Source organism: Triticum dicoccoides, chromosome 3B (assembly GCF_002162155.2).
Source record: "Triticum dicoccoides isolate Atlit2015 ecotype Zavitan chromosome 3B, WEW_v2.0, whole genome shotgun sequence".
Lineage (NCBI taxonomy): Eukaryota > Viridiplantae > Streptophyta > Magnoliopsida > Poales > Poaceae > Triticum > Triticum dicoccoides.
Window position 1 is genome coordinate 558,088,992 of NC_041385.1, and position 17,053 is coordinate 558,106,044.

Sequence of the window (17,053 nt, forward strand, 5' to 3'; positions counted from 1 at the left end):
TACCGAAGGATGATTGCTATGATGATTGCTATGATCCCGTTGATTCTCTTGAAATATCCCTTTTTGATGATGCTTGCTATCCTTGTGGCCAAGATGCCAATATGAATTATGATTATGGAGATGAACTTGCTATAGTTCCTTATGTTAAACATGAAATTGTTGCTATTGCACCCAGACATAATAGTCCTATTAGCCTTTTGAATTCTCCAAACTACACTATATCAGAGAAGTTTGCTCTTATTAAGGATTATGCTGATGGGTTGCATTTTACCGTTGCACATTATGATCTTGATAGATATAATATGCATGTGCTTGCTTCTCCAACTTGCGATTATTATGAGAGAGGAACTACATCTCCGCCTCTTTATGTTTCCAATATGATAAAATTGCAAGAAACTGCTTATACTATGCATTGGCCTTTACTTGGTGTGCATGAATTGTTATTTTATGACATGCCGATGCATAGGAAGAGAGTTAGACTTCGTTGTTGCGTGATATATGTTACTTTGTGCTCACTACTAAATTACAAATCACTGTTAATTAAAATTGGCTTTGATATACCTTGGGATCCTGGTGGATTCATTACTTGAGCACTATATGCCTAGCTTAATGGCTTTAAAGAAAGCGCTGCCAGGGAGACAACCCGGAAGTTTTAGAGAGTCATTTATTTCTGTTGAGTGCTTTTATATAGCTTAAAAACAAAAAATAAAGAGGGGAACCCAAAACTTTTTCAAAAAGGAAAGTGAAAGTGAGAGAGACAAGCATTGTTGAAGTGGGAGAGCTCCTTGAACTTTATTCATGCTCACGAAAACTTTGTGAATCTTAATTACAAAAACTTTTCAGCAAAAATAATTATCCCCTTGTACAATTCCATTGTATTATAAAAATAATGTGCTAAGGTTTGCCTTTAGGATGTTTACAATGCTTGTTGGTTTGTGCGGTGCAGGACAGAAACTTTGGCTGTAGTGAGCGATTTTACATTTTTTACTGGAACGTCAAATGGTTCTGATTCCTTTTGCACTGTCTTTATATACAAATATTTTATTTTTCCTAATTTGGGTACAATTTTTGGGGTACCAGAAGTATGGTGAATGTTCAGATTGCTACAGACTGTTCTGTTTTTGACAGATTCTGTTTTTGATGCATATTTTGCTTGTTTTGATGAAACTATCAATCTCTATCAGTGGATTAAGCCATGGAAAAATTATATTACAGTAGACACAATGCAAAAACAAAATATTAATTGGTTTGCAACAGTACCTAGAGTAGTGATTTGCTTTATTATACTAACGGATCTTACCGAGTTTTCTATTGAAGTTTTGTGTGGATGAAGTGTTTGATCGAGAAGGTCTCGATATGAGGAAAAGGAGGAGAGGCAAGAGCTCAAGCTTGGGGATGCCCAAGGCACCCCAAGTAAATATTCAAGGAGACTCAAGCGTCTAAGCTTGGGGATGCTCCGGAAGGCATCCCCTCTTTCTTCAACAAGTATCGGTATGTTTTCGGATTCGTTTCGTTCATGCGATATGTGCAAGTCTTGGAGCGTATTTTGCATTTAGTTTTCGCTTTTATTTTATGCACCATGCTGGTATGAGATAGTCCATGGTTGATTTATAGAATGCTCATTGGACTTCCCTTAAATCTTTTGAGTATGGCTTTATAGAATGCTTCATGAGCTAAACTTATATCATTTGAAGTTTGGATTGCCTGTTTCTCTTCACATAGAAAACCACCATTTGTAGAATGCTCTTTTGCTTCACTTATATTTGTTAGAGCGTGGGCATATCTTTTGTAGAAAGAATTAAACTCTCTTGCTTCACTTATATCTATTTAGATAGATGACAGGAATTGGTCATTCACATGGTTAGTCATAAAATCCTACATGAAACTTGTAGATCGCTGAATATGATATGTTTGATTCCTTGCAATAGTTTTGCGATATAAAGATGGTGATATTAGAGTCATGCTAGTGGGTAGTTGTGGATTGTAGAAATACTTGTGTTGAAGTTTGTGATTCCTGTAGCATGCACGTATGGTGAACCGTTACGTAACGAAGTTGGAGCATGAGGTATTTATTGATAGTCTTCCTTATGAGTGGCGGTCGGGGACGAGCGATGGTCTTTTCCTACCAATCTACCCCCCTAGGAGCATGCGCGTAGTACTTTGTTTCGATGACTGATAGATTTTTGCAATAAGTATGTGAGTTCTTTATGAGTAATGTTGAGTCCATGGATTATACGCACTCTCACCCTTCCATCATTGCTAGCCTCTTCGGTATCGTGCATTGCCCTTTCTCACCTCAAGAGTTGGTGCAAACTTCACCGGGGCATCCAAACCCCGTGATACGATACGCTCTATCACACATAAGCCTCCTTATATCTTCCTCAAAACAGCCACCATACCTACCTATCATGGCATTTTCATAGCCATTCCGAGATATATTGCCATGCAACTTCCATCATCATCATATACATGACCTGAGCATTCATTGTCATATTGCCTTGCATGATCGTAAGATAGCAAGCATGATGTTTTCATGGCTTGTCCGTTTTTTGATGTCATTGCTACGCTAGATCATTGCACATCCCGGTACACCACCGGAGGCATTCATATGGAGTCATATCTTTGTCCTAGTATCGAGTTGTAATATTGAGTTGTAAGTAAATAAAGTGTGATGATCATCATTATAGAGCATTGTCCCATAACAAGAAATAAAAAAAAAGAGGCCAAAGAAGCCTAAATAAAAAAAGGGGGCCAAAGAAGCCCGCCCAAAAAAAGAAAAAAAAAGAAAAAAAGAAAAGGGGCAATGTTACTATCCTTTTACCACACTTGTGCTTCAAGAGTAGCACCATGTTCTTCATATAGAGAGTCTCCTATATTGTCACTTTCATATACTAGTAGGAATTTTCATTATAGAACTTGGATTGTATATTCCAACGATGGGCTTCCTCAAATGCCCTAGGTCTTCATGAGCAAGCAAGTTGGATGCACACCCACTTAGTCTTAGTTTGAGCTTTCATACACTTATAGCTCTTAGTGCATCTGTTGCATGGAAAGCCCTACTCCTCACATTGACATCAATTGATGGGCATCTCCATAGCTCGTTGATTAGCCGCGTCGATGTGAGACTTTCTCCCTTTTTGTCTTCTCCACACAACCTCCACCATCATACTCTATTCCACCTATAGTGCTATATCCATGGCTCACACTCATGTATTGCATGAAAGTTGAAAAGTTTTGAGAACGTCAAAAGTATGAAACAATTGTTGTTGGGTCGTAGGTGCGACATATGCCAATGGATGGCTTATCATTGTGGGAGCCAGTAAGACATCGCCGGTGCCTGGAAATGGGATAAGGCGAAGACATGCATGCCAACGGATCTTACCCAGGTTGGGGGCTCTTCGTGGAGATAATATCCCTACTCCTGCTTTGCGGGGTCTCTGCATGATCACTAGATCGATAAGAAGCTACAAGAGGCTCCTTGAGCTGTTCGGTGGGAGGAGGAAGAAGGGCAAGGCTAGCTCTCTTCTCTTCCTATGGTAGTGTCTAAAACTCTATGAGATCAACCCTTTGCATGGGTGTCCCGGGGGGTTTACATAGGCCTACCCCCCGGGGGTACAATGGTAATCCAGCTGGGCGTGGGTCCAGGCCGTCAGCGTCTACGACCGCCGTCTTCTCCGCCGGCTACTGGGGCCCGCCGACTGGTGGGTCCCGCCGGCTGCCGGCCCATTGGTCGACAGGCCATCCCCACCGCTTGGGGGGTCTTGTCGGGGGCTGGTTACTGTTGCCTCGCCTCTGATGACGAGGGCTTTGTCGAGGTAAGCATGGCTACAGTGCCGCCGCCTTGCGGGCTCTCACTGTAGCCTTACCTCGTCTTGTCTGCTTAATGGTGCGCACGCCCAGAGGAGGGAGGCTAGCCGGCTATAGGAAGCCGGCTCGGCCTCAGGCCGGCTGGGGGAGGTCAGGCCGCTTTCGGATGTCTCTTTGACCGAAGGGGCCCGCCGCCTACGGGCCGTACTGGCGATCCATCGTGGATGGCGTCATGATCTGCATGGCAACAGTGCCTCGCCGCACAGGAGATGGCCGCCCCGTACGGCATACTGTAGCCATGCGTGTTCCGGGATTCAGGGGTGGCAGGGTCCACTGTAGCCACGCCCTGTCCCGTCACCGTTATGGGGGGTGGACTTTAGGGTGCGGCCCACGACCGTCTGCCAGGGGCCGGCTTCTTGGAGTCGATCCTCTAAGGCCGGCTTCTTGGAGTCGGCCCTATCGTGGCGTCCTCCAAGGGTTCTTTATCGCCGGGCCGCCTTCCGCCAGCCGGCCTATGTGATAGCCGGTCGGAAGAAGGCAGCCCCGTGTCTTGGGTGCTTCAGGGCTCGGTCGGCCCATTGTTTTTTCTGAGGGCCAAAGGGAGCCGGCTAGGCTACCCGTGGTCATTTACTCTGACAGTAGTCCCCGAAGCTGGTTGGGCTTCGTGGCTAAAGGGGGAATCGAGAAGCTCAGTCAACTTCCTATCCCGAAGAGCCGGCAGCTAGGAGCCGGCCTCCCTTGCGCGTGCCTTCTCGGTGATGCCTCCTCGAAATCCGAAGGCGGGAACCAGCTGGCGCGCTGGCCAGGCGGCGGGCTGACCGCCCGCCAACCGCGCGCCATGTGGCACCCTTCGGCTGGAAGGGCCTGCCAGCCCACGCGCGTGAAGGGACGCCGCCGTAGGCCGGGGCCCACCACTTCTGTTCCTCGGCCCGTGCACGGATCTTCTGTGGCCCGAACTGACCGCACGTCTTCTGGCGGCGGTTCCCACTCACCATAAAGGCGCGATAATCGCGGGTCATGGGGGAGTGGGCGCAGTTAATCCCACGCCCCCCACGCCTCGCCTCATCGGCTTCGCCACACGAGGCTATAAGTAGGGGCGGGAGGGGGAGCGGCAGTCGTTCGCACGCTCGCCCTCACTCTGCCCCCCTCTTCTTCTTCATTGCGGTAGCGCTTCGCCGTGCTTCTGCTCCGCCACTCTCTCTTTTTTCCAGCACGCCGCAAGCTCGCTGCCTCCGCGCCGAGCGCTTTCCGCTGCAGCGCTCACCGCCATGGCTCCGATGTCGAGCTCCTGGGATGGCTCCACCGTCCGTGACGACCACATCGTTTTCTCCGCAAGACGCGGCGGCTGCCGGGCGAAGATCTTGTGCGGGTCCGCCTCGCGCTAGCGAGGGAGGTTTCGCAGGCGCCGGAGGAAGGTGAGCAAGTGATCTTCTACTCGCATTGCCTGCACGGCGTCGGCCTCCCCGCGAGCGGCTTCTTCCGCGTGTTTCTCGACTTCTATCATCTCCAGCCGCACCACCTCACCCCAACTCGGTGGTGCTGTTGTCGGCCTTCGTCACCTTGTGCGAAGGTTTCCTTGGTGTCCTCCCCACCATCGAGCTCTGGGGGGAGTTTTTTCAATCCAAGCTCGGCACGGTCGTTGCTGGCGTGCCGACCCTGTGCGGCGCCTTCATCGCCATGAGGAGGTCCACCGCCGACAACCCGTTCCCTCCTATTGCCCTGATCCAGTCGGTGAAGCTCTGGCAACGGTCTTACTTTTACGTGAAGAACGTCGCCCTGAACGGCGACTATGTCAACTTGCCGGCTTACGTAGCTGGCCCGCCGCCTGGGAGGCAGCCTTCATGGTCCTTCCGGGCCAGGTCGCTGACGCCGGCTGGAGCTGGTGTCGTCGCCCGGCTTCGGGTGCTGATCCAGTCGGAACGCCTGACTGGGCCCGACTTGATTGCTGCCCTCGTCGAGCACCGAGTACTTCCACTTCAAGGCCGCCCTCATCTGATCTGTCAGATGAGCGGCCACTTCGACCCTAGCCGGCTCAGCACCAGAGAGATGCCTCACGACGAGGTATCTTACCTGGTGAACCACAATGCCAACTGCAAGCTCACTGAGGAGTGGCAGTATGGCAAGGAACCATACTCTCGTGCCAACCCCCCGCCGTTGGTAAGCCTTTCTTTCCTTTCTTCCTTTCTTATTGCCGAGTTCTTTCTAGTCTGCTCTTGACCAGTCGGCATGTCTTCAATCAGAGCCCCCTCTTCATCCTTCGGCCGGGACCGCGGGGCCGGAGCGCGAGTTCGCCCCCGACCGCGAGGCGGACGACCATGACGACCCGACTTGGAGGCGGCCGCCCTGGACGACGACGCCGTACGGGGAGGCGGCAAGACAGGCGGCTTCGGCTTCACCGCCGGTTTTGACGACTGGACCGACGATGACGAGGCCAATCCCATCCCGCGCCGCCAGCCGGCGACCGACCGCCAAGGCGCCGGCCCGTCTGGCGGGCCGACTGCACGAGGCGGCGTGCAGAAGCGTCGGGCGGCGCCAATTCTCTTCGCCGGCCGGCCAAAGAAACCCAAGGGATCCGCGACTGCGACCAAGCGGGACGAGGCGGCCACGAAGGCGCCCCGCTTCCGCAAAGTGGTGAAGCAGCCGCAGGCGGTCTCGGCGTAAGTTCTGGTCCTTACACACTTTTCTTTCTTTCTTTAGTTGGTGTTCTTCTAAGTCCTTTCTTCGTTTCGTCAATCGGGGCCCCGCTCTCTCTTGAGCGGACCACCGCCGCCTCCATAGTCGGCGGAGCGGGAGGATCAGCGGGTTCCCGCCGCATAGACCCCCGCATCGAGCTTCAGGCGGCGACAGAGCGGAACGCGCGGGAGGCGCGGGAGGAGCGGGAGGCGGAGGAGCAAAGGGCAGCCGCCGCCGAGTCGGCCCAGGAGACGACGGCGGAGTTGGCCGAGGCGGAGGCCGATGCGGCAGCCAGGGCCCAGGCGGAGGCCAAGGCCGCAGAGAGGATGGCGGAGGCCCTACGCGGCCAGCCTCCGCAACTCGTCATCCCCCTCCACTCCGCGGCCCTGGACATCCCGGTACCCCCGCTGGAGGAAATCGGCCGTGACCCTCCGGTGATGGAGAGGGAGGGGGGCGACGTAGTCGTCCCGGAGGGAGAAGTGGTGCCGTCTCCGTCGGCCGGGACCGGCCAAGGCGGCCAGCCCGAGGTGCCACCTGAGCAGCCGGCTGGAGGAGAGCCGACTTTAAGGGCGGATCTTGTCGTCTTGTCACCGACTAGTCGGCGCGCGGGGAGGGCGGCTTCAGAGCCGGATCCGCAGGGGGCCGCCGGTTCCAGCTCGTTGTTGCATGAACTGTAGTCGGCCACCGCTAATTCGCCAGGGTGGACGCCGGGCGGTGGGACAATCGCGTTGAACTTGGCGGCGCAAGATGTCCGTAGCCGGCTTTAGGCTCAGGCCACCGCGCTGCAGCAGTGTACCCGAGAGTTTCTTGCGACACGGGCGGTCGGTCGGGTGAGTTCTCTTGCTCTTGATTTTTTCCGTGGGGGCGCGTCAGCGCACCCACTGGGTGTAGTCCCCGAATTCCGAGTCGGCTGCTAAGCAGGCGGCTTGGAACTTCTTCGAAGACTTTGTTTTAATTATTTGTTCTTGCTCGCTTCTTCGTCCTGTTTGCAGGATTATGACAACCTCCACGCCGCTACCTTTAACTCCCAAGTCCGGGAGGCGAACCAAAAGGCTGCTGACCTGTCGGAGAGCCGGCGTGAGTGTCTTTGTCCTTTTATCTCATGTGGGGGTGCGTCAGCGCACCCACTGGATGTAGTCCCCGAGATTCGGGCCGACTGCTGAGCAGTCGGGTCGGATCTTTCTTGCCGACTTCTTTCTTAATTTCTTCTATCCAGATTGGCAGGAGCCAACGCCGACTTGAGGCAGCAGCTGGGTGTGGCCCAGACCGCCCTTCGCACCAAGGAGGGTGAGTTCAACGCCTTGGCTCAGGAGCGTGACCGCCTGGCCAAGAAACTGGCCGACCAGGAGGAAAGCCACAAGGCGGCCCTGAAGGCGGCGCAGGACAACGAGGCCGCCCTCAAAGTCGAATACGAAACCGAGGCGGCGAGCTGGGCCGAGGCAAGGCAAGCTCTGAGCGAAGGCTACGGCCGATTCGAGGATTTGGTTGACGGTAGGCCGCCTTCTTCTTCACTCTTTTGCTTGTCCTTGTAGGCCAGTTTATCTCCTGACTTGCTCTGTTTCTTTCTTCTTTATGAAGAGTAGTTTCCTGGCTACTCCATCGACGCCAACCAAGCCATCGAAGCTCACCGTGAGGGCCGGCGGCAGGCTGGGGTTTTGATTGCACCGGATGCCAATCGGTCGCTTGAGGAGCAGCTTCTGGCGATCCAGGCCCGCCTCCAACCGGCCTACCGCATGCTCCACTGGCTTCAGCGTGCCGGAGCACAGGTGCTGGCCGCCCTTTGGCCTGGCGAAGTAATTCCTCGCACCCCCAGCCGTACTGCCGACTGGCTGGAGGTAGCAGTCGGCCGCCTCGAGGCCTGGAAGGCTTCAGCAGCTCGATCCGGTGCTCGACGGGCGCTAGAGTTCGTCCGGGCTTGGTACCCTGGGCTGAGCTTGGACCAGCTGCGCACCTGGCGGCATGAGGCTGATGAGGAGCTAGAGGCGGTGCGGCCGGCTATCATCCAGCGCACCTCAGAAATCGCCGACTTCACCGACACCAGTGCCTTTGCTCCTGAGGTGAACGAGGACGGCGTCGCGCAGCCGGAGGAATGGTTCGGGCTGAACCTGGCCGACGGTGAAGACTCAGCAGAGGAGATTGACTCCAGCGACGAGGGCGAAGAGGAGGAGGAGGAAGACAGCGAAGACGTTGTGCCGGATGTCGAAACAGCCGGCCAGCCTCAGCCTGACCGTGCCTCCAGCAACGAGGCGCGCGCGAATGCTCCGCCTGCCGCCGGCGACAACCAGGCCGAGACTCGCCAGCCGGCCACTCCTCCAGCCGACACCACCGTCTCCACCAATCTTCCTGACGCTCCAGGCGCTCCCTTGGCTTGATTCTCTGTTTTACTTTCCTGTTTGTCACTCTTTGAACAGATTTGTTATTTTTGCGCAATTCCACCCACTAGGGGTGTATTCAAACTTCGTTGAATGCCGACCTCTCGAAGGCCTTTTGGTGTAAATATTATTATGCATGTGCTTGTCTTCCATTCCTACTTGCTTTTTATCTCTCCGCTTTTTTCCTTTGCCGCCTTCCCTTGGTTGCCGCCTTCCCAGCTGGATAGCTACTCTGCAGTCTGTGGCCGGGTAAGGAGTTCAGCCGTCTGGGAAGGCAAGTACTCAAGCTTTCTTAGATTGTAGCGGAGTAGGAAGGGAAGCCGGCCCGCCGGCTACTTCGACAACCGGTTGGCGAGAGGGGAGCCGGCTTGTGTTATGTAAGTTCGTTAGTCCTTAGCCGTTTTTCATGTGGGAATCCTTTCCGCCTTTGGCTCTTGCTAGTCGGCAGCCGATTCTTCGAGCTGTGACTTTCGCAAGAGAGGGCTTGGGTGCAGGCACATTACTTGTCCGACTGCAGGTAGAACTTGGACATAACTCAAGGTGGCAAGTCCCCGGGCCGACTAGTCGAACCTGGTGCCGGACGGAGAAAATGAATGTAGTGGCGTAACCATGGGTATGATACCCGGCATACATAGATAAAATAGGGTAGTCCCCGAGAACTCCTCGGGGAGCCCGTTGTCTCATACTTAATACAAAAGGTAGCATGATACATACTGCATTTCAACTGTAAAATCTTCGAAGAAGATTGGTGTTCCATGGGCGCTCCGACTCCTTGCCGGAGCCATCTCTCTTGCGTGCCTTCGGCTTCTGCGCGTCGATTAGGTAGTAGGAGTCGTTTCCCAGAGCCCGACTGATGACGAAGGGGCCTTCCCAAGGAGTCGAGAGCTTGTGCTGGCCGGCTGTTCGCTGTATCAGCAGGAGCACAAGGTCTCCCTCTTGGAAAGATCTTGGCTTGACCCTCCTACTGTGGTAACGGCGTAGACCTTGCTGGTAGATGGCGGACCGGCTGAGGGCTAACAGCCGACTTTCTTTCAGCAAGTCGACACCGTCTTCTCGTGCTTCCTTAGCCTCCGCCTCTGTGTACATGGTGACCCGAGGTGAGTCGAACTTGATGTCAGTTGGGATGACAGCCTCGACACCATATACAAGGAAGAAGGGGGTGAAGCCGGTTGACTTGTTTGGGGCAGTGCGCGGACTCCAGAGGACGGCCGACAGCTCGTCAAGCCAGCAGCCGGCCGAACGCTCCAGTGGCACGACCAGTCGGGGCTTGATGCCGGAGAGTATGAGGCCGTTTGCTCGCTCGACTTGGCCGTTTAACTGCGGGTGGGCAATGGACGCTAAGTCCAGTCGGATGCCCTGTGTCGCGCAGAAACGTGCCAGTGCTCCCTTGGCAAAATTCGTGCCGTTGTCGGTGATGATGCTGTGTGGTACTCCATACCGGGTTGTAATGTCTGCAATGCATGTCACGGCAGTCGTCCCATTTAGTTCCTTGATCGGCTTTGCTTCAATCCACTTGGTAAATTTGTCCACGGTGACAAGCAGATGTGTCATGCCGCCGCGCGCCATCTTGAATGGGCCGACCATGTCCAGCCCCGAGACAGCAAAGGGCCAAGTGATGGGGATGGTCTTGAGTGTAGAAGCCGGCAGGTGTTGCCTGGAGCCGAAGACTTGGCACCCTTTGCAGTGGTTGACTAGTTTCTTGGCATCCTCCAAAGCAGTCGGCCAGAAGAATCCATGGTGGAAGGCCTTGGCAACGAGCGCCCTGGAGGTGGCGTGGTGGCCGCATTCGCCTTGGTGGATGTCTTCGAGGATTGCTATGCCTTTCTCTGGCTCGACACAGCGCTGGAAGATTCTGGTAGCACTACGCCTAACTAGCTCTCGGTTCATTATTGTGTAAGCTCCGGATCGGCGTTGGACTTGTCTTGCCGAGATCTCGTCAGTCGGAAGCTCTTCGTTTATCAGAAAACGGAGGATGGGCTGAGCCCATGATGGAGCTGTGACTTCTTCGATTGCCAAAACGGCTATTGCAACCAGGGTGGGCGGGCTAGGTTGTGAGGAGTTGGAGTCGGCCTCCGCCTGCTATGTTGCTGCAGTCCCCGGGCCAGGTTCGACTATGGCAGTCCCCGAGCCGGCTGCCGAAGTCCCCGGGCCACCTGCCTTGTCCCCGAAGTCGGATCCGACTGCGTCGGGGTCAGGCGACACGAAGATGGAACTGGATTCCGGAGACGGCTTGACAGATGGCTTGAGGAGGCGTTGGAGGGTGACGCCGGTTGGTATAGCTTGCCGGGTGGAGCCTATTCATGCCAGGGCATCTGCTTGTTTGTTGTCGGCCTGTGGCACGTGAAGGAACTCGCATCCCTCGAAGTATCCGCTGATCTGCTGAACGAGGAAACAATAGCTTGCCATGTTTGCGTCCTTGGCGTCCCAGTCGCCAGATGATTGCTGAACCACCAAGTCCGAGTCGCCATAACACAGGATCCGGCAGATGCCGAGTTCCTTGGCTAGCCGGAGCCCATGTATGAGCGCCTCGTACTCGGCCACGTTGTTGGAGGCGGCAAAGTGGATTTGCAATGTGTATCTGAGTTTGTCGCCCTTTGGAGAGGTGAGGACGATGCCGGCTCCCAAGCCGGTGCGCATCTTGGATCCGTCAAAATGCATCCGCCAATGAGTGGAGTCGGGGGCCGGTGGCAGGTACTGGGTCTTGGCCCAGTCGACGAGGAAGTCGGCCAATGCTTGGGACTTGATGGCGGTGCGGGGCTGATAGTAGATTGTGTAAGGAGCCAGCGCAATGGCCCATTTCGCCACTCGGCCGGATGCGTCCCGGCTGCCTATGATCTCGGCAAGCGGGGCAGTGCATACGACTGTGATGGGATGTTCTTGGAAGTAGGGCTTGAGTTTCTTGGAGGCGAAGTACACACCATAGCACATTTTCTGATAGTGCGGGTAGTTCTGCTTTGAGGTGGACAATACTTAGCTGAAATAAGAAACCGGCCTCTGGACTAGCTGAGCTCGGCCTTCTTCTGAACGCTGGACCATGATGACTATGCTGACCACCTGGCTGGTGGCGGCAATGTAGAGGAACATGGGCTCCTTCTCAGTTGGGGCCGCCAAGACAGGCGGTGTGGACAACATCTTCTTCAGCTCGTGGAAAGCTTGGTCCGCCTGGTCATTCCACTCAAAGTGAGTGGACTTCTTCATGAGTCGGTAGAGGGGGAGCGCCTTTTCTCCGAGCCGGCTCATGAAGCGGTTCAAGGATGCCAGGCATCCGGTGAACTTTTGGACGTCTCGCAGCTTGGTAGGGACCTTCATTCTCTCTATGGCCTTGATCTTCATTGGGTTGCATTCGATGCTGCATTCGGAGACCAGGAAGCCTAGAAGCTGACCGTCTGGTACCCCGAACACGCACTTCTCCGGGTTGAGCTTGATCTGAAACCGGCGCAAATTCTCAAAGGTCTCCTTGAGGTCTTCCAGCAGGGTGCCGCGCTTCTCCGTCTTCACCACGACGTCGTCTACATAGACGTGGGCATTTCTACCGAGTTGCTTGAGGAGGCATTTCTGCATGCAACGCTGAAAGGTGGCACCGGCATTTCTCAAGCCGAATGTCATGGTCAGGTAACAGAAAGCTCCGAATGAGGTGATGAAGGCGGTCTTCAAGCAATCAGCTGGGTCCAACTTTATCTGGTGGTAGCCTGAATAAGCATCCAAGAAACTCAACAGCTCGCATCCGGCTGTGGAGTCTATCACTTGGTGAATCCTTGGCAGGGCAAATGGATCTTTGGGGCAGGCTTTGTTGAGGCTGGTGTAGTCAATACACATGCGCCATTGCTTGTTTTTCTTCAACACTAAGACTGGGTTGGCCAAACATTCGGGAAAGAACACTTCCATAATGAATCCAGCTGCTAGGAGCCGGGCTATCTCTTCGCCGACAACTCTTCTCTTCTCTTCTGACAGGCGGCGCAAGGGCTACCTGACCGGCTTGATGTTAGGTCGGACGTGTAACTTGTGCTCGACAAAATCCGTCGGAACACCCGGCATGTCTTTGGGAGACCATGCAAAGACGTCCCGATTCTCACGGAGGAAATCGACGAGATCGCCTTCCTATTTGCTGTCAAGGCCTTGCCTATGACAGCGTGCCTCTCCGGGTGTTCCGGGTCCAGGGGTATTTTCTTTGTCTCCTTGGCCGGCTGGAAAGAACCTTGAGTGTCACATTCTTTGGGGTCAGGAGACAGGGCCGGCTGCTTGCCAGCCAATGCCACAACTCGATTCAGCATCTTCTTCTCTTCGGCGATCACGAGGGACTCGGCCAGCCGGCTGCTAGCTGCTGCACACTCAGAAGACTTTTTATAGTCTCCGGCTATGGTGATAATGCCCTTGGAACTCGGCATCTTCATCTTGAGGTAGGCGTAGTGGGGCACAACCATGAACTTGGCCAATGATGGTCGGACAAGCAATGCGTGGTACGGGCTCTCCAAATCCACTACCTCAAACCATATTGCCTCTCGGCGGAAATGATCTTTGCCCCCAAAGAGGACATCCATCTTGATCTTGCCGATTGGTGAGCAGGACAGGCCGGGTATGCTGCCGTGGAACACAGTCCGGCTTGGCATGAGTTGCTTCGGCTTGATGTTGAGCTTCTCCATTGTATCTCGGTATAGTATGTTGATACTGCTCCCGCCATCTATCAGCACATGGGAGAAACGGGCAGCACGCCTTTCTGTTGCCAGGGTGGCATCCAAAACCAAGGCATAGGAGCCAGGAGACGGCATCACCTCTGGGTGGTCGTCCCGGCTCCAGCTGATGGGCTTCTCCGACCAGTGCATAAACTCAGGGTTACTGGAGGCGACCGCGTTGACTTCTTGCTGCTGTCGGCGCCGGGTGCACCGATCTTCTGTCTGGTTGGTGAACATGACGTAGGCGGCTTGCTCATCGGGGAACTCGTCTTGGATAGCTCCGATTGCAGGCCGAACGGCCGGCTCCTGTGGGGCAAGAGGCGGCTGGCCTGCAGGCGGAGGCGGCAACAGCCCCTCGCCCTTGGAGATTCGGGTGAGCCAATGGCACTTCCGAGTTGTGTGGTTGGACAGCTTCACGCCGCTGTGGAACTTGCAGGGGGCATCGAGAGTTTGCTCGTAGGAGAAAGCCGCCTGCCAAGCCGGCCTGCCACCCTTCTGCTTTTTGGGAGCCGGCCGTCCTTTGGGCTGCTCTTCTTCGACCGTAGCCACCTACCGGCTAGTGGAAGGCGGCACAGGGGCCTTGCGCTTGTGTTCGCTTTGATACGGGCGCCGGCTTGATTCTCCAGCCGGCGTCTTGGGAGCCGGCGCCAGCACTTTTCTAGAGGCGTCTACCCGGAGCTCAGTCTTCATTGAAGAGTCGGCCATGGCATACTTGTCCGCGATGATTAGTAGCTCGTCGAGGGTTGTCGGCTCGTCGCAAAGGAGTTGGTGCTTGAGGAGAGTGCCCTTGCGGCACCCGGCGATGAAGTACTCTATGGCCTGAACCTCGTGCACCCCTTCGCAGGAGTTGCGGAGCTCAGCCCAATGCGTGAGGTAGTCGCGGGTTGATTCATTGGGCCCTTGTACGCACAAGGAGAGCTATCGGGGCTTGGGAGCCCGTTTGTAGGTGATGGTGAAGTTGCGTATGAAAGCTTCGGTGAAGTCTAGCCAGCTGTTGATGCTGTAAGGCTTGAGGCTGTTGAGCCAGGTGCGCGTCGTGCCTTCGAGCATCAGGGGGACATATTTCACGGCAACGCGTCTGTTGCCGTTTTCTATGAGAACTGCGGTGGAGTAGTCGATCAACCAATCTTCCGGCTTCACAGAGCCGTTGTACTTGGGCGTGTCGCTTGGGAGCGAGAACCCTTTGGGAAAGGGCTCGTCGCGGATGCGGGGGCCGAAGCAAGGTGGGCCGACATCATCTTCTTCTACCAGGGCCAGGGATCGCGCAAGGCGGTCGATCCGGTGGTGGGCATCATTCCCACCGACTCCTTCGCAGCGACCAAGTCGTCCGCTGAGAGTCGGATGCTCGACAGGCGGCGGGGTGTGATATCTTTCCCTGCGAGGCGGAGGAGGAGGCGGGTCACCTCGTTGTTCCACACCTCAGGGATGGCCTTCTGCGTCGCGCTCGATGGTGATTCGAGTCCGGCTGCGGCTAGCAGCCGACTCCTTCTCTTGTCTTGTGCGGGCGCCACCCACAGTGGGCGTACACGACGTCGCGCCGTGCTCTCGACGAGGGGGGCTTCCAGCTCGGATGCCGGCTTTGTGCCGCTCTGCGGCCGCGTCGATCAGCTGTTGGATGCGTCTGTTCATGTAGGGGAGCTTGTCGCCCCCAGTCCTTTTAGCTCGTCTACGATCGACTGGGCGGCGCGTAGATTCTCGAGGGGCGTGGTGTAGACTGGGCGGTCTGCTCCTAGCATGCTGGCGATGGCTGCGCCGCGTTTCTTGACGACGTCGACTCGGCTTGGCCCTTCTGGAGGCGGCATGCCAAAGGCGGCGCGGTCGACTTCGCGTTGGTGGGCTTCCGTGAGGCGTCTCATGGAGGCAATCCTTTGGCCCTCCGCGAGGAGGGCAAGGCGGCGTGCCTCCAGCGTCTCAGCGTCAGCGTCCGTCGGGATGGGGCAGACAGATCGTGCAGCGTAGCTTGCAGGGCGTCGTGGGCGTTCTCATCGGAGGCGACGCCGTGGCTGATGACTAGCACTTCGGTGACGGTGCTGCCCCCACTGTCGGCTCGAGGGAGAGGGTCGTCGAAGATGATCATGTTGGTGGGGAAGGCATCGAGCGACGCCGTGTCGGAGTCGACAAGCATCGGGTCGGTGGAGCCGACCGACTCCAAGTCTGCGGTAGGCTCACCGGAGACGTGGAGTTGGTCGAGGAGGCTGACGAGGCGGTTCTTGGGGCAGCCCGTGCCCGCGTCGGATGCGGGCTCGTCAGAGATGCGAGTATCACCAAGAAGGTCAGCGAGGCAGCTCACCGCGCAGCCGTTGTCGACGCTTTGCAGCGCGTTGGGGCAAGCGCCATCGGGCGTGCCGGGCTGGCTACGCTCGCTGGGGAGGAAAAGGGTTCCCCGCCAGAGCAGGTCTCCAGACGACGTTTCACCTGGACCCATGGTGGGCGCCAAATGTCGGGTGGTATGTGCGACATATGCCAACGGATGGCTTATCATTGTGGGAGCCAGTAAGACATCGCCGGTGCCTGGAAACGAGATAAGGCGAAGACATGCACGCCGGCGGATCTTACCCAGGTTGGGGGCTCTCCGTGGAGATAATACCCCTACTCCTGCTTTGCGGGGTCTCCGCATGATCACTAGATCGATGAGAAGCTACAAGAGGCTCCTTGAGCTGTTCGGTGGGAGGAGGAAGAAGGGCAAGGCTAGCTCTCTTCTCTTCCTATGGTAGTTTCTAAAACTCTATGAGATCAACCCTTTGCATGGGTGTCCTGGGGGGTTTATATAGGCCTACCCCCCAAGGGTACAATGGTAATCCAGCTGGGCGTGGGTCCAGGCCGTCAGCGTCTATGACCGCCGGCTTCTCCGCCGGCTACTGGGGCCCGCCGACTGGTGGGTCCCACCGGCTGCCGGCCCATTGGTCGACAGGCCGGCCCCACTGCTTGGGGGTCTTGTCGGGGGCTGGTTACTGTTGCCTCACCTCTGATGACGAGGGCTTTGTCGAGGTAAGCATGGCTACAGTGCCGCCGCCTTGCGGGCTCTCACTGTAGCCTTACCTCGTCTTGTTGGCTTAATGGTGCGCGCACCCCGAGGAGGGGGGCAAGCCGGCTATCGGAAGCCGGCCCGGCCTCAGGCCGGCTGGGGGAGGTCAGGCCGCCTTCGGATGTCTCTCTGACCAAAGGTGCCCGCCGCCTACGGGCCGTACTGGCGATCTGTCGTGGATGGCGTCATGATGTGTATGGCAACAGTGCCTCGCCGGACAGGAGATGGCCGCCCCGTATGGCGTACTGTAGCCATGCGTGTTCCGAGATTCAGGGGTGGCAGGGTCCACTGTAGCCACGCCCTGTCCCATCACCGTTATGGGGGGTGGACTTTAGGGTGCGGCCCACGGCCGTCTGCCAGGGGCCGGCTTCTTGGAGTCGATCCTCTAAGGCCGGCTTCTTGGAGTCGGCCCTTCAGGGGCCGGCTTCTTGGAGTCGGCCCTATCGTGGCGTCCTCCAAGGGTTCTTTATCACCGGGCCTCCTTCCGCCAGCCGGCCTATGTGATA